At 55.7% G+C, this 16,291-nt stretch overlaps 1 protein-coding gene across 3 annotated transcripts in view; it reads right to left on the reverse strand.

Annotated features, from left to right (window-relative positions):
• PAK6 (p21 (RAC1) activated kinase 6) overlaps positions 1-16,068 on the reverse strand; it is a 38,023-nt gene extending 21,955 nt beyond the window's left edge. Inside the window, exons 1-2 of one of the 3 annotated variants that reach the window (XM_070378533.1) lie at positions 15,987-16,068; positions 6,217-6,334 (exon numbers count right to left, since the gene is read on the reverse strand). The gene's annotated coding sequence lies outside the window, so the exon portion shown is untranslated. Of the gene's footprint in view, positions 1-6,216; positions 6,335-6,466; positions 6,587-6,820; positions 7,553-15,986 lie in introns of those variants that run through there. The other 2 variants (XM_005888938.2, XM_070378534.1) reach the window with 2 other exon arrangements.
• Between the last annotated feature and the right edge of the window lie 223 nt (positions 16,069-16,291).

Genomic DNA, 16,291 nt, shown 5'->3' on the forward strand with positions numbered 1-16,291 from the left:
CCAGACAGGGGCCCTCCCTTGCCATTCCTAGGTCTCCATCTTCCATGCAGTTTCCCACCTTCTGGCAAGCCCAGGAGTCTCTGGGCTGAGGGAGGGCGGGTGCTGAGTCAGCCTTGAGGTTAAATCAAACCAGGCCATGCCCACGTTTAAAACTGTCACCCAGCAGCTCCAGCGCTTTGAGTCCACACCCCAGTGGAAGAAGATACTCTGGAGGGGGACGCAGGAAGAACGGTGCTGTCCCCTCAGAGAGCCAGTCCCGGCCTTGCCTCCTGCCCAGCCTGACAGAAACTATGTGGGCTTCAGTGGCAGAAGAAAGTGGGCAGAGGCAGGGCGCCGCTCTGGTTCAGGGTGAACTCCGCTGCCCCGGCCCCTCCCTTCTGGTCTGACACCTCGCCAGACCAGGGGAGGGAGGGGTTAGGAGTCTTCCTTAGGCTGGGATGCGTTTCTAGCCCGAGGAATGCTTTGCACATTCCTCTTCTGAATGGCCAAGGAAGTCACCATCCAGCCAGCAGGCTGGCCCATGACTGGGTGGGAGAAGAATGACCATCGCCAGAGAGGGGAGGGAAGGGGAGGGGAAGGGAGAGGAGGGGAGAGCCCTGCCCCAACCAGTCTGAGAAGGAAGCTCTGGGCACAGCTCCTGAGGCGGCTGCTCCCTCCAGTGCGAGCGGAGCCTGGCACTTGGGGAGCCGGTCAGCTCCTGGCAGAGCCTTCTGGAGGAAGAGCTGCCACACCCAGTAACACTGAGGGTGGAGTTGGTGGGAGAGTTCAGGGAGCCACAGGCCCAGGGTCACTGAGGGGTGGGACTCTCATGTCAGAGGAGCAGGAGACTCCAGAGAGAAAGGGAAGTAACTTTTCTTGAACATCTACTATGTGTTAGGCACTTTTCAAGCACCAACTAATTGAATCCTCACAACAACCCTGGGAGGCAGGCATTATTATTATCATCTGCAAATCCAGATGGGGTTCAGGGAGGCTGAATAACTTGCCCAGGGTCCCAGAACCAGGAAATGACCGAGTTGGGGTTTGAACCCAGATCTGATTCCCAAGTCCTGCTCCATCCACCATGCCCACCCGGAAGGACTCGGGCTGTTGTTAGTCTCCTTCCCAGAGGTCTCTGTGAACAGGAAGGGGCCTGCACAGCCTGTGTAGAAGGGGGTGGGCCAGGGCCCGCTTCCTCAACCAAGATTGCTGGGTTCTTTCCTGTTCTGATCTGTGAGTCAGAGGCCAAGGGAGATGGATGCTGTCCTGACTTGTAAGCTGACCCTTACTTTGGAACCAGGATTTGTTTTTGTTTTGCTTTGCAATGGTGGCGGTGCGGGTGTTCTAAAGAGCTCGCCTTGGCAGCTGTGATGCAGGGCCTGGCACATGCGAAAAGACTGCAGAAATAGCAGGAGAGTATTTTCTCCAGCACAGGTCACGTCCCCTCAGTAGGGTCTCAGCCTAAAGTCAGGCAACTGGCAAGCCTGGCTCAAGGAGGGTGGGCAGAGCTTTGTGGCTGATACTAGGGTTCTATGGTGACGGGTGTGAGGGGAGGTCGGGTGGTGGAGCCCCCGGACTAGGGGCTGTGGCTCAGCTGGTCCGGGGTCCATAACAGGGACGGCAGACAGCTGCACTGGGTGGGTCACTCTCTCAAGCTGCTCTTCCTCTGAGTGAGGAGACATCTGTCTGCCAGGCCTGGGGTGCCAGCACCACCAACCCACCAACCCAAGGCAGAGCCACGAAGGCATGAGTCTGCGCTTAAACCACAAAGCAGAGCATAGGCTTCCCAGTGAGCACTGCCATTTGAGGCAGACCCTGGGGAGTGAAACTGCCCGCTCCAGATGTGCTCCAAGACTGCCTTCCTGCCAGAAGTCCTCTTGGGATGTAACTCTGGGGCCCGTCTAGAGCCAGTGTCAACTGTTTTCTTAACCCTTGGTCTCTGCTTTTCACCAGAAGAGCTGGTGTCCAATGTGGCTGCCTCACCCCCAGACCTGGCTTCCAGTGGGCTCTGGTTGTTCCCATATGTTGAATTCTTTTCAAGGAAAGGACACTACCCCCACCGAAGGGATTCACAAGAGCACACTACAGGCTGGGAAGGTGCTTTCCAGAAAGCGAGCCTGAAGGAGTTTGCAGCCACTCGTAGGGAACAGGATTTGGTTGGCTATATAAGCTTTGGGATGTTGTAAGCTCTCTGTTAGGATGAGGCTGGTGGGATTCCCCTCCACCTACAGACGACTGGGAAAAGAGATGGCAACTGCCCCCGGGGCCCCACTCCCTCCGAGGGCTAGGGAGTGAGAGTAGGGTGCACACTTAGACCCCGTGAGGGAGGCCTGGGGCTGGTTTGTCAGGGCTGTGTGCTGGCTCAGCGTGGACCGGGGTGTGCAGTCCCTAAGTTCGGCTTGTGATCCTGACCCCCTCTTCCATTCTAGGACTCAGCATTTCTGGAGGTGATAGGGGAATGGATTTATTCACCTCTGCCAGCTTCTCTAGGTACAGTGAGGCGAGAAACACCATCTGTCCCAGTTGGAGGGGCCGTTTGGGGTATTTTTAGTAATCATCCCTCAGGGAGTGCCTGGTGTAAGCACCAGGCTCTGGGCTGAGCATTTCACACACAGAATCCTCGCCACAAGCCCGTGAGATGGGCCTATTATTGTACCCATTCTGCAGATGAGGAAGCCCTTGCTCAGAGATTGATCTGCCCCAGTGAAGCAGCCAAGAAGGGAAAGATCTCTGTCAATTGGACCCAGACCCTGATGTGAATGCAGCTGCAGTCAGCTGTCACCTCCTACCACCCCACCCGTGTCATTCTCAGAGTCACGCAAGAGGCTCTGTGACCTGGAGGAGAGGTAAGGCCCTGAGTCCTAGAGCATGTACAAAGGTGCCCCACTGCTGCCTCCGTCCAGCCACAGAAGGGCCTACGGGGGACCTTGTTACCTCCAGAGCTGGGCCCTTCACCCTGAGGTCTGCTGCCCGGCCTCTTCATCATGCTCTGTGGGAACTGTCACCCCCCCCAACCCTTCCATGACAAGGAATGTGCCTCACCAGCCCCCTGGTTGAGAATACCCTGGACAGAAGCCAGTCTTTCACTGGAGTATTCTCATCTGTCAGCAAGATTATTCTCAAAATTTTATAAAATTGTATTATTCGTTCATTTATTCAATAAATTTCATTTGTTGGGCATCTGCTCTGCTCAAGGCTCTGGGGATCGTGGTGAACAAAACAGAATCCTTGCTCTTGTGCGTTTAGCTGGCTTTTCCAAATAGATGTTGCTAGTCCCCTGACCTGCACGGCCTGCCTGTAGGACTTGCTGGGGTCTGGCTTCCCCTGAGCCCCTGCCTCATTTTCCATCCCTTGCTGGCATTCTCTGTAGGAGCTTGCCCACACTCTGCTGGCCTGTGCCAATGCATTCAGTGATGGGGATGTCCCCCTTCCTAAGGCCCCTGCCCTCTGTCCCCTCAGAGCTCGTCGTCCTTCGTGTAGGGCTGAGCTCTGTCCCCCCTCAGCTTACCAGGAGTCTGGGCCTCAAACTTCCCTCTGCATGTGACAAGAGAGGTGGCACCCCAGCACCCTTTCTGGTCCCTAGAAATGCACCAGGCAAAGGGCCTGAAGACAATTTCATTTGCTCTTCTGCCCAATTGTCCCCTGCAGTGTAGGTGAGTCCTAGACGCAGGCTGTGCCCCTTACTGCCCCTGCTCACAGGCTCTGAAAGATCTGCCCAGGGCGCTGTGCAGAAATGTGGACAGAGCATCCCCAGGATACAAAGCAGTACTCTGAGGTTCTTCTGCCCCACCAGAGTGGCCCAGAGAGAAGCCCAGTGTGCAGGACAGACGGCCTGTGCACAGAATGCACCAGAATGTCTGGGTTCCCCACCCCTGGCATCCTACCCACACTACAGGTCTTAGTGAATCCCCAAGGGAAAGATAATGGGGCTGCTGTTGAAAAGAATATGATAATAAGTCTCATTCAATCACTTGTGTCAACACTCCAGCTAAATGAGAGGCCGAAGAGTCAGGCTGGTCAGCCAGGGAAGGTCAATATTGACTCAGGCCTGCCTCCTGGGCCCGGCTCCAGCCTGCAAGTGCCGTGTTGCGGTCCAGCCACAGCTCAAGCCAGAGCAGCCATCTGACCTCTGTTCACACACTTAGAATCTCAACCGCTTCCCCAGTCGGCAGTGCTGGGATTTCCTGGGCACAGGATTGTCTCCAAGGGCAGAGGGAAGCATGGCAGGGCTGCAGGCCTGGCCCCTCTTTGCTGTTCGATTTTCATCAGCTTCCACATAGACAGGCCCAAATTGTCATCACAAGCCTAGTGTGATGCCTCGCCCAAAGAACCTCCAGAGTCCCCTAGTCACAAAAAGACTGTTTTTACAGTTATTGTTTTAACTTTATCTCTATGTTGCTCCCTTCCTCACTCCAAGTTCACAAAACTGCAGTGAGATGGGCCAAACCTGTTGACTGAGTATATTTTTTAGGACGACCGGTGACCAAGGAGAGGAAGGCAGAGCCGAGAAAGGGAATCTACACATACACGTGTATTACATGCCCAGCATGTGTCAGACACTGTGATCATGACAGTGATGATTTTACAAGGTAGATTTTAAGAGCTAAGTCTACAGGTGGAGAAACTGAGGCTTAGAGGGAAGTCATTGTCTGAGATGGTGAGTGTGCAGCTAGGATTCAAGCCCAACTCCCAAGCTCTTCCACGATGCCTGATACACCCGGAAAAGCCAACTGACCTGCCCCAGATCACACAGCTCCTCTAGGCAGAGGTAGGACCAGAAGCCTCAAGCCAGAGTCTCTCTCTGGCCCAGTCTGCACTGGTGGTAACAGCATGTCCAGAGTCACCTATGAACAGGTGAAGCCCTGCAAGGCTTCACAGAGCATGCTGTTGTTTCTGCCTCCAAAGCCAATTCCCTTCCAGAAATGCCCCTGCCCAGGGGCGCCTCACTACCCACCCTACACAGACCCTCGGCCTTGACTCTATTCCCACTGCTTGGCTCTAACATCCTCCACAGTCTCTTGCCACACAGCCAGACCATTCTTCAAGTTCTCCAAGAGAGGGCTCAGGTGGCTTAACCTTTTCCAAAACTGGAGGCAAGGCAGGTAGGCTCCTGCTGGGGCTGTCCTCCTGTATCAATTATTATTGTCACTTCACCAGCTGCCTTGTGAGGAAGACATGATCACCCCCATGTTATAGATAACTACATTAAAGTTAGGAGAGAAACAAAGTAACTTGCCTAAGGAATCAAAGGCAAGTCAGACTTTGAACCCAGCTCTTTCTGAGTTCCAAATGCTGTGCCCGCCACTGCAGTCCTACATATGACCGGGAAGAGCTCACAGCAGAACTCACACCATGGGCTTCCCTGGTGGTCCAGTGGCTGGGAATCCACCTTGCACTGCAGGACACACAGGTTCAATCCCTGATCTGGGAAGACCCCGCATGTCACAGAGAAACTAAGCCCATGTGTCACAACTACTAAACCCATATTCTAGAGCCCCCAAGCCATAACTACTTAAGTCCACACCCCCTTGAGCCTGTGCTTCGACAAGAGAAGCCACCGCAGTGAGAAACCCGCACACCACGATGAAGGGTAGCCCCTGCTTTCTGTAAGTAGAAAAAGCCTGAGTGCAGCAACAAAGTCAACAAATAAATAAATATATCTTTAAAAAAAAAAAACCACACACACCAGAATGAGGCAAGGTAGAGAAAATGCAGCCTACACACTGGAAATCTTCATGTCTTGGCCCTTGGTGTCCTCAGCGGCATCTCCCTCCCAATTGGAATCCACTCACTGGGTGTGGGTGAAGTTGGAGAGATTTTAGCAGGTTGGAGAGCTGGGGAGTGATCTGGCAGGCTGGGATATGCGGACAAGCACCTCTGGCTGGGGCTCTTTCCTGACCTACTCAGCCCAAAGGCTGGGCCTGCTTCACTCCTCCTGTTTGGGAACCTCTTTCCCAAACAAGAATTCAGTGCACTGGCCTTGGTGACATTGCCTCTCCCCAGACAGGCATCAGACCTGGGCCAGGAACAAGGGCGGGCCATTTGAAGCCCTGTGCCTGCTGCGGGTGCAGGTGGTTGAAGTAACAATGCACGCCCACTAAGGACTGGGAGGGACCACTGCCTAACAGTACCGAAAACGAGCCAGCACAGGAGGGCCACCTGCCTGCCCACTGTCCCAGCCTCTGCCTCCCGCAGATCCCGAGAAGTCCCCTGGACACCCTTCCGGGGCTCACTCACCTCTGGGCCGCCTTCCCGGCCTCTTCTTTCTCCCAACTCCTCACTCTTTAGAGGGCAGAGCTTTCAGGCACCGAGGAAGGGGAAGGCCTGACACCTTCCAGGGCCAGTCCTCCGAGGCCTGGGTGTAAACAGATCAGAAATTCATTGTGACCGAGGTAGTAAGTATCCCCGCGGATTTTGCGACTGGCCGGAATTCAAAGGCTTCGGAACCGCCCCCCATCCCCCTCTGCCCGGCCTCAGACTGAGCCACCTTCTCAGGTGCGAGGGCAGGCGGCGGGCTCCCCGCGGAGCGCACGGGGACAGGGGGCGGTAGGCTCAGCGCTCCCTCTGGCCGCCTAGCTCCGACCCAGCGCGGCCGCCGGCCCCGCCTCGCCAGCACTAGCGAGGCGCTCTCTGGACGAAGCCCGCCCCCGCCAGCCTGGGCGCGAGCGCCGGGCGCACAAGCGGAGGGAGGTCGGCTCCCGGCGCAGCCGAGTCCCCTCTGCCCGCGCCGGCGGCCCCGCACTTCGGGGAAGGAAAACCCGGGGACCCGAAGCCTCGCGCGCGGGGAGGCCGGTCCCCGCCCCGGCGGGGCTCACAGCCCCTTGGCGGTCAGGACACCCACCTGCCGAGCGGGAAGCCCCCAGAGCCCTCCGAAAGGCCGCGGCAGTCCGGCCCACCCTCCGCCGGGAGGCGCCGGGAACGACGAGGAGAGGCCGGGCTTACATGTTTGTGCCGCGCCGGCTTCACCTGCCCGGAGTTTGATTTCGGGGTGTGGCCTCAGGTAGGACGCGGCGAACGCAGAGCCCGGGAGAAGTCGCCGAGGCGTGCAGGGGCAGCGGCCAGGGGGCCTCTTCTCCCGAGGAGCGCCCTTCTGCTCAACGCCAGCCCTTTGCCTTCCTGTACTGGTCCCGGCCGCTGCCTACCGTGACCTATACATTTCCCTTCGGACCCTGGGCTGCCGCGTAGAGGACCGACCTGGACTGTCCACCGAGCGCCTCTCTGTAATTAACTCCTGATTTGCATTGAAGACGCACGCCCAGGCGGCGTGTACCCACCCCCCACCCGCACACCGTGGAGCGCCCTGAAACCTGCCACCTTGGCCTGTCCTGTCCCATCGGGACAAGGTTCCACGACTGCCTTGGGGTAGCCCCCTTGTGTGGGCAGGAAAGCGGAAATTATAGAGATCCCAATGCCTTTGTCAGATCTTGCTCAGTTTTGAGAACCCTCTGGTTTCAGGATTGTAGGGAACCTCTGTGGAAAGAAAGCTTCCGGGAGCCCTGGATCCCCACCCCACCCCCAGCCCCACCCCCGCCAAACAGAGGAGAAGATATGGTTCTAGAGCCAGTATCTCCTAGTTGTCCCCAGCAGTGCCCTGGCGGAGGGTTAGGATGGCTATCCCAAGTGGCTCACTCTGGGCTGCCCTTTGCCCTGCCCCTGGATTGGAGGATGGTTTGTCCTGTGTTTATATGTGTGGGAGAAGGGCAGGGGCCATCTGTCTCTTCCCTAAACAAGGAAGTGAGAAGACTCCTGCTGTCCTTGGGTCCAGAGAGAGGGCTGTGTCCAACTGAATATCCAGGGGATTCTAGCTTAGAAATTCAGTATATCTGGACCCCAGATGGCTGCCCCCCAAAGCAGTGGCAGGCACTGGGGACAATGCAGGGATTTTCATCACTTTGAGCACCTCAAAATTTATCATTGAGGTCACTGTTGCCATGTACAGTTTTGCTCACTGATTCTTCAGACATCGTGCAATTTATGAATAAAGAATCTGCATTTTAGGCTCAGTTGCTATGCACAGTTTACTGTAGGCTCCCACCAAACACAGCTGAGATGGCCAGTGGGAATTCATCACTCCAAACAGGCCTGCACCCTGTCTGGCTGCATGTCCGTCCTTAGCCTCCCTGGGGAAGGCATGGTGATGCCAGGTGGACAGGCTGGCTATGGGAAGCTGGTTGTGCTGGGTGGGAGAAGGAGGGAGAGGGGAAAATGGTTGTTGAGGATTTGAAATGAAGCAGGAACCAAAGCTAGAATGAAATGCATTACACCATTGAACCTAGAATCAACACCCTAAATTATTTTTTTAATTGACACACATGAATTATTTTCTTTTAATTAAAATACCTTATATACCAAAACCACAGTTCTAAGCAGGACTTTTGAACTGTTAAGCTACACTAAAGTGTGAACATTATAGTATTATCAGAAATGAACTGGTATTTAATTTGGTTGGATCCAGGCTTGGGTATCCCAGAAAGGCTACAAGCCAAGTCCCATCCTTACCCCATAGGGAGAAAGTCTAGGGAAACTTGGGGGGCCTCTCATCTTTGAGATCTTTGGGGCCTTAAGAGAGACAGGACTCCTACTTAAGTAAGACTGACTGAGAAAGTAATGAATCCCCCATCTCTGGGGGTATTCAAGAAGCAGATAAAATCTGTCAGATGTGCTAGAGTAAAGGTTCCCATAGTGAATACCAGACTAGACTAGGGGGCCTCTTGGGCCCATCATAGCTCCACATTTCTGCGCTTCCAGGTGGGGTACAGATGGGTCTTCTGCGGTGGGTTGGATGACCCTCTGCTTATCTGGATGGCTGGGAGGTACAGAATGGATCCTGAGTGAGTAACTTCTGTGTGCGACTCTCTCCACTTCCCCATCTTCCTCTCATCCACTCCCAACTCAGCCCTGCCCAGGAGGAGGAGGCAGAATAACAGTGCCGGAAGTGGCGGGGACAGTCTAGGGACAGCTTCTTCTCCAGCATCTACAAGCCTCCTTCTGGCCTATTGCCAGGTTGCCACCCCAAGCACAGGGAGAGGGCCCAGGCACACCCTCCTTTGAAGAGCCTTGGCAGCTGGCATAGGCCTTCTGGTCGAGGGAGTTGTCCATGTACTGCCATTCCACAGATTGGGCAGGAGTGCTGGACTAGGGCACTGAAAGCTGGCATTTCCCCATGGGCTGTGGTTCTCAGAGCCCTACCAGCTCTGGGGCACTGGTCAACCAGCCTGGTCTGGGAGGGTGTCAGGGAGGGCACATGGGCAGGGCAGGCACTCCCTGGCTCTCAGCCTGTGGCTGTCAGGGCCTGTTGAAACATCTGAGCTGAGAGCCCGGGTTAGGGCCAAGGAGGAGAGATACAGATCAACTTGTGGTTTGGAAACACAAACACATTATCTTTCCCGGGCACCTTTCTGCTCCGTGACTTGAAAAGCTTCCTCAGGGTCCTTTCTCTGGGTGACTGCCCTTCTCTAATAATAATGCCTACCGATTATTGAATGCTTCTGATGGGCCAGGCCCCATGCTAAGCTATTTACATATATCATCACTCAAGTCTTCACAACAACCCTGAGACAGAAGGACTGTACTGTTGTTATTCTCATTTTATGGATGAGGAAACAGATGAGGCCCAGACTGGTTAAGCAGCCGGCTCAGGGTCTTGTAGTTACTGAGTGGTGGAGCCAGAATTTCAACCCAAGAGTATCTGTCCCCAGTCCATTCTTATAACTCAGTACTGCTCAGAGTTCTCTGGTTGCAGACTGTCAGATATGATTGACCATGCGGGGTCAGGTCCATGGCAGCAGTCGGTTGGAGAGGCACTGGTAATTTGCCTCTTGGTGCTGGCCCTGACTACCACCCAGGAAGGGCAAGTCATGTGACACAGAGAAGTGTGTGGGGTAATCTCTCCTCCATTTCTGGTGAGGGGATGAGGAACCCCACATGGCCCTGGGTACGAGGGGCAGAGAGGGCCTCAGTTTCTGCCATCTCTTACTGAGTCATGAGCCAGCACTCTGCTTGAAATCCCTGCATCAAGCCATCTGTCCTTCACAGACCCAGAATGTGCCAGGTACCCTCAGGCCACATGGGGAGGTGGGGCCTTGCACCTGCTTGCTACCTGGCTGGAGAAACCCCTTGGGGCCGGCCTCTAGGAGGAGTAGCAGCCCATTCACCCTGAGCCCCTAGTCTGAGGAGAGGAGGCATTCTTTGGAGAAGATCTCTTCCTCCCCTTCTCTTGTAGGCTGCCTACGCCTGTCCCTTCCTGCTCTTGGGGTGGTCTGGATCAGTGCCCCTCACCCTGATAAAACTATCCATCTCTCTCCTGATGGACCTGGGAGGCAACCTCTGAGGGTTTGGGAGAATGAATTGAGAAAGCTGAGGTTGCCAAACCCTTGGGGTCTTCAGGCAGGAGGGAGGTTGAATCTAGCCACAGAGACCATGAGTTCCGACAGGATTGGAGCCCTTCTGCCTTTCTAGACTTCCAGCTTGTCTCAGCATTAGTTTCTTGATGTGTATAAGGGGGGAGAGGGTTCCCTTCTTAGGGGGATTCCCTGATGGCTCAGTGGGTAAAGAATATGCTTGCAATGCAGGAGACACAGGAGACGTGGGTTTGATCCCTAGGTCCGGAAGACCCCCTGAAGTAGGAAATGGCCACCCACTCCAGTATTCTTGCCTGGGAAATGCCATGGACAGAGAACTCTGGAGGCCTACAGTCCATAGGGGAGCAAAGAGTCTGACATAGCTGAGCAACTGAGCATGCATACATGTACCCTTCTTCCTCGGGAAGATGGTAGAATAATGAGGTCTAGAGCATTGGGGTACAGGGGCCTCAAAGGACCAGCACCCCCAAACAGGGTGAGAGTTCTTGGCTCTTGGCCCTCACAGCTGCTGAAGGGTCCAAGGAGAAAACACCCCTCCCACACATCATGTATGCACAAGCTGCCACTGGGAGCAATGGAGCCCAGTTTAGTGTACCACCAGGGCAGAATCCCAGGGTTCTTCCAGGAGACCTAGATACTAAATCACTCCAAATCCCAGAGAGAGAACCCCAGCCCCATCTGGCAGCACCACCGGGGCCCAGTTAGGTTTGGGGAAAGTCCATAGGACTCCCCTGCCTGGTCACTGCCACTCTGCACCTCAGCTGAAGGAAATGACCACACCCTGCCTTTCCTCAAGCATGCATCTGTACTGGGCTTCCTTTGCCAACTAGAATACATAGGCCCATCTTCTCTAAATGAAAGTTGACACTGAGGCTGAGCTTCCTGAAAGTCCCAAAGGGACCTGGTGACCTGGACGAATCACCCAGATGCAGGGGCCACTGTCCACCCACCTCAAGGGGCTGGAGCAGGGTCAGGGTAGACTGCAGCACCCTTCCTGGGTACATGGGGGCATGAGCTACCCTGGAGCGGGTGGCACCAGAAAGAGCCACCTCTGTGCTAAGGACACTCATTTTAGAGACATGATGAATTCCTTTAATATCTTCTCACTATGATCACTTTGCAGCCCCTGCTCTTAATGGGCTCCAAAGTTCCATCCAAATGTCTGTTGTTGGCAGTTTAGTTCTCTAGCTGGCATTTTTGCTGGCAGCACTAACAGCTGGAAGCTTCCTGAATGGAAACCCTTCATTGTCATTGCCTCTCTCCCAGGAACCTCCAGGAGCTGCCCCCAGTCTAAGGTCAGGGCAGGGTTCTGATGGGCACCCATGTCCTGGAGCCAAGGGCCTGACTTTCAGGAAGGACAAGTGAGTTGGAGCAGCAGAAGGCTTGTGCTCCAAGTAGGTACGAACTCCGGCCAGATCCAGGGAAGGAAAGAGTGAGGAAGCATGATGTTGGCTGCCTAAGCCACATCTACAACCTTCTGGGGGACACCTTAGCTCTAAATGCACGAAGGTCACAGACTCTGGCCCATGTGGCCTCTTGGGAGCATTAACCATCTTGCTATAAAGCTTGGGGCACTCCACCTTCTGCATCCGCCTTGGGTCAGTGTGAGAACATGACTTGCCACTTGGCTGGGCTGGGCTATGCTTAGAGGGTGCTAGGATGGGGTGTGGGCAGACAGCTACCATCATCAGTTCTCAGGGTGTTTCATTCTTTAGTCTCCGGACCACACCTCAACCGCCCTGGGAGGGCCTGTGGGACCTTTATGTGAACACTGACATGAAGGGTCCTGGTGTGCACTGCCCTACCCGCCTCTCCTCCCAGCGGTTCTTGCTAAGAGACAGCTCCACCTCCTGTCTGACCAACCTCTCCTCTATAGGAGGCCTGCATGCTTGTTAACTCCTGGCCTTGCATTCATGTCCCTGGGTCTGAGATCTCCACCTTTCCTGATCCCTGACATACCATCTCCCAGAAAAACCCACTATCGTGGGATATAAAAGCCAGCTTGGGCCTGGTGTCAGGGAGACAAATGACAGATGACAGGCCGCCTGCTCCTGGAATCTGACCTTTGATGGTGGACGCTTAAATTCCTGCCCAGGATCATGGCATATAACCGGGGAAAAGACCACCTGAAGCAGAGGATCTCCTGTGTGCCTCCCGGTCACAGAGTCAGCTCCAGAATCTCTTTCCTTCCTAGATGCTATCACCATTACCCTGTCCTTTGGCTTCAGACATTAACAGGCTTATGTTCAAAATAGAAAATGCTTCCTGGGACAAGTAGAGCTGAGTCTATCTATTTACAAATTAGCTGAATCTGTTTATCAGAGAGTGGCTTGGTCCAAGGAGGGGGTCAAGCCTGTCTCCTTGTGGGGAGCTGGCGAAAGAGCACGGGCTGAGCTGGGGCTCCAGGTCAAGTAAGAAGTAGGGGCTGGGGAAGGGCAGGGCCCAACCCTGTTAGGGCAGGATGCACAGAGGAGCAAGGGAACCTGTCTGGCCTCCTACTGTGTCAGGCTGGCTGCCTCTCCCAACCATTGAGTTACCTGGCAGCTCTCATCTGGCCCTGCTTGGGGGCGCCTTTACCGATGCTCCTAATGGAAAGGCTGGGACCCCCAGGCCCGAAACTGACTCTGCTGCCAGTCAGTTCTGTGATCTCAGGACCCCGCTTTCCTTCTCTGGGTTCTGTTTCACTCTGTGAAATGATAAGGGCTACGTTACACAGTTTTGGGGCTTCCCTTTGGCTTGATGCTCTACAGCGATCCATCCAGGGTGGCCAGCTCCTATCTGGGGCAGCCCTTCCCTCCTCTGCACTCCTGCCCACTGGCCTGGGATTGTGCTCTGCATGCACAGCTGGTCCCTGTCTCTCTGCACCCTCTGGGTCTTCTTGCACAACTCCCTAGGGAACCTCATTCGAAGCCGAAAGGAAATGGAGGTTGGAGGCGCCGGGCCAGGACTGAACCAGACAACTAGTCCTCCCGGTTTTAAGGTTTTAACCCTGCCACAGCAGCAGCACTCAGGGGCGGGGTGGCGAGCAGGCAGTGGGGGCCTTGAGCAAGGTGACTGGTTCCTTGCTATTTGCCCTGCAGTGGGTGAGCGGGCTGGGCTCCTGCCGCATGGGATTCAGAGACCAGAATTGGGAACCAGCAGACCTGAGCTTCCTGGTCAGGCTTCTCTGAGCACGTGGAGCCCCTCCCCGTCCCCAGTCCTGGGCAGCCTGAGTGTGCAAGAGAACACAGCCTTGCCTCCCTCCCCCCTGCCCATTAGCCAGAGGCCTGAGGCCCCCCAAGTCTTGGTGAACTTGGGAAAACCAGAGCCAAGCAGAAAGGTGTCAGCATCGCTGACCAAGCACTTCAAGGGTGAAAGGTCACCACAGAGAGCCCATGGGTGTACAAAAAGCCATCATTGTCCCTCTGTAAAGTCTCTGCCCTGCGTGGTGAGTCGTGATGAGGTTTTATAGAAAATGCTGGCCAGCGTGAGTGTCCCTTTGTTGGGGTGGGTATGTTGTCATGGAGTTGTAAGGGAACCTGTCCCCTGCCCCACCCCTTCCTGTGCTAACTACCCCCAGGGTATGAAAATCCATCCTGTTCAGCTTTCCTCTCCCCTGTCTGTTGAAGGGCTGTAAGCTCCCCAGGGCAAGGGTTCTGTCCTGCTCACTCTTCAGCACTCCCATCCCTCACCCTGTCCTGCCACCAGAGTTGGCTCCCTGCAGTCAGGCCATCTCTCCTCACTGCCTGCGAGCCAGTGAGCCAGCACAAGGGGCCAGTGGCCATCCTCCAGTGCCGCCTACAGCCCACACCTCACCCAGAAAAGACAAGTCCCCTCCTTTATCCCACCCCTCACACCTCTCACCTTAGCTCCTCATGGGCCCTCGGACTGAGCTTGGAAAGGGCAGCTTCCAGGACCAGTGGGCCTGTTAATCCCAGACAGGAGGGCCAGCCCGCCTTGAGGAAGTCAGAGCTCTTCCGGATTCCGAAGCTTCCATTTTCCATGATCTAGTCCAACCTGTCGGCTAGTTCTTTTAGGGACAGGCTGCAGAGGGCCCGTTATGAGGTTTGCTAGCAAGCTTCGCACCGACTGAGTCTCCTTCCCACTCAGGTGTGGGGGGCATCCAGCAGGAAGGACTCTGCTTCTGGCCACAGGTCATCTTCCCCCAAGTCCTTCTGGCCTTCTGAACCCAGGACAGAGTGCACAGAGGACCTCTGGGGCCATTTGGGTGAGCAGTGTGGTCTCTCAGGGTCTGTGCCTCCTCCCTGTCCGGGCCTCCCACCCAGCCCAGCCAGCTACCACCCTGCTGGCCTGCTGTTTGTCTGGTGCTCCCCAGCTGCTGCCTCTCTGCCCCTAGCCAGACACCAGATGCTGCTCAGCTCTGCATACATAGGGCACTGCCAGGCGTGGAGTGGCCTTTTCCCAGGCAGTGGGAATACCCCTCAGATGGTAATGCCACAGCTAGTAAAGACTCCCTTTTTCCTTGCCCTGGAACCAGGTATGGGGATTAAATGAGTGGGAGACACTTGTGTTCATCCTGACTCTGGTCCCTTGAGCTCCTCCAGGATAGGAGCATTCCTGGTCATTTTGGGGGATTCTGTGCAGAGTGGGTTTGCCCTGGCTGGAGGCCGCTGACCTGACTGCACCTCTCCCTGTGCCTGGCATGTTCCAGATTGCTCAGCTCACCAAGAATGTCTGTCCTTGGGGGACTGAAAGGTCCATGCAGCCCCCATCTTCCTCCCTTGTAGCCACTGCAGGGTGCACGGAGCTTTCCACCCAAATCAGGGGCTCCCAGGCCTGCTCCTGGGGCCAACTCCTCTTCACAAGGCACCCTGGTCACCAGGGCTCCCAGGTTTGTCACTCCTGAGCTGCAAAGAGGACCCCTTGCTTAGCCCAGAGGCCTTATTCTTGGCTAGGTGAGCTTCTGTGAGGCTGAGTCCCAGGCCCACCAGGCCTGGGGACCATGCAGTCCAGAGCTCATCCTCAACTTCAGAAACCTGGTTCCCACCAAAATCACTTAAGGAGAGACCCGAAGCAGGACCCTCCGACCTTGGTGTGTGATATCAGGGAAAAAGCAAACTACACCATATGAGCCTTGCTTCTTGCGGGGTGGGGTGGGGGCGGGATGTAGGGGGTCCCTAGTGCTTTATAAACTGGAGCTCAATGGGCCTGGTGTCCCTAAAGCTCTGACTAGGTCATTAACCCTGGGGCCTGCTCTCAGCCCAGCAGTCCCCTGAACTGGGCTGATGCCAAGTTTCAGAGTCAGAATCTGTGCCAAGTCAAGCTCAGCATGAGGGTGTGACTTGGATCCCAGGCCCCAGTGGATGCTCCATAAATATTTGTGGGATGAACACATGAGGGGAGTGTCCCAGAGGTGGTGGGGCCTCCCGGAGGGGCGTCCTGATGGCAGTGCGTGCACCACCCAGCAGGAAGGGGAGGTGAAGGCAGGAGCAGTGGAAACAAGCATTTCTCTCTCTGGCTGGGGAGCCAGAGGCCAGCTTGGACAGGGTTGCTTCCAAATCCATCTTGGAAGGGGGGCAGATGGGGTGGGGTGTGGGCGTGGGGCTCCTGAGCCCAGAAACCCACAACTGCCGCTCCTGTTCCAGATGGTGGGCAACCTGAACACCTCGGTACCCCCACCCTGCCTGGGAGCCGCAGGGACCTTACCTGAGCTGTCCTTGGCAGCTGGGCCCCGAGCTCCCCACTGCAGGCCTCCGCTTGTCTCTAGCTCAGGAAGCGGCACTCCCTTCAGGAAAAGAAAAAGAAAACCTCAGTGCTTTTCTCACTCATCTGCTTCTCCCGAAGGCTCCTGGTTGGTGTCGTCCTGCCTCTGTGGGCACACAGCCTCCTCCCTCCCGGCGGCTTACTCACCGGTGTGCTTGTGAGGCTGCCAGCTGTGTGGGGGAGGCGGGGGCCCACGCCCCTTGGCCTGACATATACCGGAGCATGCCGTGTGGGGTCGAGGGCCCGAG

Source organism: Bos mutus, chromosome 10, assembly GCF_027580195.1.
Source record: "Bos mutus isolate GX-2022 chromosome 10, NWIPB_WYAK_1.1, whole genome shotgun sequence".
Lineage (NCBI taxonomy): Eukaryota > Metazoa > Chordata > Mammalia > Artiodactyla > Bovidae > Bos > Bos mutus.